The sequence below is a fragment of the Chiloscyllium punctatum genome, chromosome 36 (genome assembly GCF_047496795.1).
Source record: "Chiloscyllium punctatum isolate Juve2018m chromosome 36, sChiPun1.3, whole genome shotgun sequence".
Lineage (NCBI taxonomy): Eukaryota > Metazoa > Chordata > Chondrichthyes > Orectolobiformes > Hemiscylliidae > Chiloscyllium > Chiloscyllium punctatum.
In genome coordinates, this window is record NC_092774.1 from 35267521 (window position 1) to 35273296 (window position 5776).

At 47.1% G+C, this 5776-nt stretch overlaps 1 non-coding gene across 1 annotated transcript; it reads right to left on the reverse strand.

The window, feature by feature from the left end:
* Positions 1–220: 220 nt before the first annotated feature.
* trnae-cuc (transfer RNA glutamic acid (anticodon CUC)) lies at positions 221–291 on the reverse strand. The gene has a single exon. It is a non-coding gene; the product is annotated as a tRNA-Glu (tRNA).
* Between the last annotated feature and the right edge of the window lie 5485 nt (positions 292–5776).

Below are 5776 nucleotides of genomic sequence, written 5' to 3' on the forward strand. Positions count from 1 at the left end.
AATGGTAATTTCAAAACAGCGTCTTCAGGAAAACAACACACGCGAACCAAGACCTTAGCTGCAGAAGCAAACATCCCTACACATACAAATAAATCTGCATCAGGACACTATTTCAACCAGCCAGTACACACTGCAGCACCCAGGAAGTACGAAGATCAATAAAAAAACTGTACAGAGCATTTAAGAAGAAAGGGTAGAAAATAAACCCCCTGAAAATAGCTTCCCTGACCGGGAATCGAACCGGGCCGCGGCGGTGAGAGCGCCGAATCCTAACCACTAGACCACCAAGGAGTTGCAAACAGAGCTTGATAGCTCTCCTGAAAGTTTCTTCCCTGCCCAGAAATCGAATCCAGGCCGTGGTTGGTCGAAGGCTTTCACCTGTGAATCCAACAATGTCATTTCTTGTATCCGTTGCTCCCGATGCGGTCTCCTCTACATTGGGGAGACTGGAGCCTCCTCGCAGAGTCAAGTCACAGCGCTTGAGGGAAAATCTCCAGGACACCTGCACCAATCAACCCCATCGCCCTCTGGCCCAACATTTTAAACCCCCTCCCACTCTGCCGAGGACATGCAGGTCCTGGGCCTCCTCCATCGCCGCTCCCTCCCCACCCGACGCCTGGAGGATGAACGTCTCATCTTCCGCTTGGGGTAAATTCAACCCCAGGCCATCAATGTGGACTTCATCAGTTTCCTCATTTCCCCTCCCCCCACCTTACCTCAGTTCCAACCTTCCAGCTCAGAGCTGACCTCATGACCTGTCCTACCTGCCAATCTCCCTTCCCACCTGTCCGCTCCACCCTCCTCTCTGATCTGTCACCTTCATCCCCACCCCCATTCACCTATTGTACTTTTTGCTACCTTCGGCCCAGCACACCCCACCCCCAATTTATGGCTCCACCCTGGAGGGGTTCTGCCTCTATTCTTGATGAAGGGCTTTTGCCCGAAACGTCGATTTTCCTGCTCCTCGGAATCTGTCTGAACTGCTGTGCTTTTCCAGCACCACTCTGATCTAAACTCTGGTTTCCAGCACCTGCACTCCGCACTTTTGCCTACCCAATAAACCCAGTGTGCCAATTTCACATTAACAAACTGACACAAGCAGACACAACGTCTGCAGAAACCCTAGCCACATTACTTTACATTACAGATATCTGGGAAATGATGTTCAGACAACTCAACCCTCTCAGCATCATGGTAGCCCACAAATTTACCAACACACTTAAACAGGGGCTAATGAACATGACATACCCGATACAAACAACCAGAAAATTTTGTTATTTACAAAATACCATACAAGGAAATATATACATGAACTCTGCCACAGAGGTCTCTGTGGCACGAAATGGTGGGATGAGATAAGGAAGATTTTTTTCAGCCAAAACGAATCGGCACTGACTGGACAGCCATTTAAAATCAACGCTGTCAGCCCAGGATGGAAGACCCGAAGGAATGAACAGTTTTCTTATTTCCTGAAGACTTACAAAGCTGAGACTGGGTGTTGGAGTTTGTTCCCTTTCCACTCCCAAGAGCCGCAGTGGTTGGGGCGGTGTGTTGGGAAAGTGAAATGTGCCCGTGAGCAGTGTGTGGGGTCTTTCAGCTTCCGCTCCTCCGACAACGCTGTGACTTAACTCTGATGTTCACAGGGACATTTACTGACACGAGACAGTGAAAAGATTCTCATTCCTGCAGATTAGGAATTGTACCCATACGCCGGTTTCATGACAATGAGAAAGATTAATTGGGATGTGTGAAGAAGCTGTGAGCTGCAGTTGAAACAAGTAGGTGGAGTCAGATACGTCATCCATTGCCCCCATGGTCCTGAGAGTACCTAACGCCACCACGCTCTGACGTTAACACGGACATGCGCAGCAATGGGAACATTCACAAGGTGAACAACCAAAGATAATCACCGTCACTGATTCCCTTCCACAGGCCCAACTTTGTGAAGCAGTATCTTTCACTGGCAAAGGAAACACCCTTGTCCTCAGGTGCCTGCTTCATTTCGATCACGATTTCACGCCCCTCACTGTTCTAGTCTTTTTTTTCCAAGCACTTGGCTCATAGCCTCAAAAGAAGCTCTGCGGGTGTTTGCTTGTTCCACCCTGACAGACAGTGGGTTGCAGATTCTCACCGTTACCAATGTGAATGAAATATTTCCCAACTCTACTGATTTGAGTCTTAAATAAGAAACCGGGGAAGAGTCTATCTTTCTTTTTGACGACATTTCTCAACTGTAGTCGGGAGGGTTCACACCTGCGTGGGGAAACAGCAATGGATTTCATGTCCATCGCATTAACCACTCGACCCACCAATACAAAACCAGACTGACAGCTTCATTTCCCAGTTCTCTCTGCTTGTGGAGCTTAGAAAGAGTAAATCACTGCTGAGTTTGTTTGAATCCAAACACTTCACAGGTTTCGATAGGTTTAAATATTTGCACATGGCGAGTCTGTGTGTTTCATCCCGAAAGATGATATGGACTTTCAGTTCAAACAAAAACTGAAATTGCAGGAGCAACTCAGCAGGTCAGGCAGCATCTGTGGAAAGAGAAGAAGAGACAAGATTTCACAACTTCTTCTGAACTTTGCCTTCTCCCACAGATACTACCAAACCTGCTGAGTTTCTCCAGCAGGTTCTCTTTCTGTCTCGGATTCTCAGTATCCGCAGTCCTTGACGTTGGACATTGAATCAGTTCAGAAATCCCTTTGTGTTTCCTCAGTGGAGACGATTTCCGTTTGGGAAACATTTTCCTGACCCCATTAAATACCCGCTAATTTGCAGCTAAGAAAGCGGTAGGAATGAAATCACCTTGGGTGGTTTCAAAACACCAACCTTGCATTTAATAGCCAAGCGCGCTGAAAAAATGCGCCACAACAACAGGCATTTGGGTGGCGTCCACAATCTCTTCGAGGAAGCTCGTACTGAATTAATGCATAATTCAGTTTGCCCCAAATCAGTTTTATTTTTCCATAATAAAGCCTGGGACATACATTGTGGAGACATAGGGACAGTCTGATCCCACCCTCTGCAGGCACATCCATGTCACTAGGAACTAGCTCTCCGACACTGGGGACAGCGCCTTCGACCCTTTCAGTGTTTTACCTGTTCCCGAGCTTTCTGATTGGCCCGGAGCCGAGAAGAGGTTTGAATGCCTGATGTGCAGGAGCTGTAATTTCACTCAGAATCACAAAATTTCAAAACTTTCAACGTTCAAACTTTAACAACGTCCTCATTGAAATAATTTGTGAAAATCTGGAAGAAATGCTTCCAAACTTACCTGGTTCATTTCGGTTTGGAGGATCTTGATCTTAAATTAGAACGAGGCTGTTGAATGTGGAGATGTGTTCCCCACGTTAACTGAAAGTGGTTGGCCAATGCTTCCCGATGCAGGGCTGCCTGACTCACCGGGCGGTCTCTTTCCAAAACTGTTCCTGGCGCTTCCGGCCGCACCGTGAATTCATAAGGCATGCCCTCGGCGATGGCCTGCAGCTGTTGGGACTCAATAATGATGCTGGCCCCGGAACATGAACACAAACCAGTTCATGGGTCACGTGGTACTGAATCATTCAACGGAACGTTCTCCAAACTTCAGGGATTTATATGTGGGAGGAATAAATGGGCAGGTGTTACACCTCGGTTCCACTCTTTCTTCACTTTCATCATCTCCCATAGTCCCAATAGTCCCAAGATTCCATTTCCCATTGTCCCAAGGTACTTTCCCCTGTTACCGCCAAATGTGTAACCTGCTCCCTCTTGAATAACCAAGAGCTCCTGCCAGGTGAAGCAGCACTTTACCTGCACTTTTGCCACAACCTAGTCTACTGCATTCGCTGCTCACACAGTGTCGTTTCCCTAATGTAGCATGAAGCATAAACTGGGTGACACTTTGCAGAACATTTCGGTTCTGTCCGCAAAAAAGGCCCTGACCTTCCAGATGCCTGCCACTTTAACACATCACCCTGTTCCCTGACCAACACCTCTGTCTCAGGTTTGCAGCAGTGTTCCAGTTTCAGATGGAAGAGCAACACCTCATTTTCCACTTGGAGCCCCTACTGCCCTCCGGTCATCAATATCGAGTTCCATAACTTTAGGGCCTGAACTCCCCCATGTCCTTGACTCCTACCACACACACACAAACACACGACTCCGTGTTATCTCATAGTCTGCTGTGACACACTACTTATTGTTAGCTACTAACAGTCTCCATTAACAGTTGTTCACCCTCCCACGCAGATCGTTATTCACTACGATGTCCTTCCTATTGGTCTCTCTCTGAGCTGGCGGCAAACAGAGCAATGTACATTGGAGACTCTGAGGTAGCTGAAACTTGCTCAGTGTGAAATACATCCCGCATTGCTTCAAGAATTGCAAGCAACAAAGAGTTTCCAGAACATTTGCTTGTCATTCTGTCCCCGGAGCACTGATGTTTGTCTCATCCCCAGGAACTGGGCGATCTCCACTGGCGGATAATTAAACCATTTTGTTTCTACTTGCACGTTGTTGTGGAGGGAGGGCAGAGTCCATTCGCTCTTCTGCTGTCTCTCTCTCTCGCTGAAAGCCTTGGGGAGAGAGGTGTCAGTTACGTTAATACGGGGATTATGAACAGCTTTGATTGTGAACTTGCTCCAAAGTTTTCGGAGAGATAGAAAGATGCTGTGCTGGCGAGAGAGAATGTTTTCTCAGCTGGGTTACGGTCCCAACACGCACCCGTTGTGCCATTCTCCTGCATTGGAAAGCAGCTTTTCCAGATCAGTCTTCAGCTTTTCATCTGGCGTGTGGCATGCACGTTTGAGAATGACGTCAGAAGAGGTTCCCTGATGTCGTGTCATATGCTGTTGTGGAGACATATCGCCGATGTTGAAAAATAAACTGTCTAAATTCCCACATTCTGTTTTTCGATCTATGATTTCACTCAGAATCAAAAATGTTCAAAACTTGCAAAGTTCAAACGTTAACAAAGTGCTCATAGGAACAATTAGCGAACATCGAGAAGAAATTCTTCCAAACTTACCTGGGGAATTTCTCTTTGAGGGGTCTTGAACTTTAAGTGGAAGGAAGGGAAGTTTGCCTCGATGCTGTTTAATGTGGAGATGTGTTCTCCATGTAAACTGGTCGTAGTTGACCATCCCAGTGCTTCCCGATGCAGGGCTGTCTGGCCCACAGCGAGGTTTGCTCGTCGCAACTGGAGTGAGTCCAGAGAGGGAGCAGATTCTGCAAAGGTGGTCAAATACTTTTTTCTCTCTTATCGGTATTTCCCTTGTGTATTCCCTCAGTTTGTCATGTATGCAGTTTGCACCCTGGAAAATGATTGTTTCTTTCCTCATGTTCATAATTAAAAGTGTAGTTTCTCATGGGACTGAGCCACATTGAAAGGATTGTCATGTCGATATATATATATATATATATATAGACACACATCTAGGTTAAATTAGATTCTCTACAGTGTGGAAACAGGTCCTTCGGCCCAGCTCGTCCACGCCAAACCTGCGAAGGGTAACCCAACATTTCTTTCTGACTATAGCACCTAACACGATGGGCAATTTAGCATGGCCAATTCACCTGACATGTGGGAGGTAACCGGAGCACCCGGAAGAAACCCACGCAGACACAAGGAGAATGTTCAAACTCCTCACAGACAGTTGTCAGAGGCTGGAGCCCAACCTGTGACCTCGGGGCAGCGAGGCAGCAGCGCTAACCACTAAACCACCGTGCTGCCTCAAACGCATTGCTTCATATGGTGAATCTCTGATATTGTTGGCTGTTGTAAAAGTTTCTT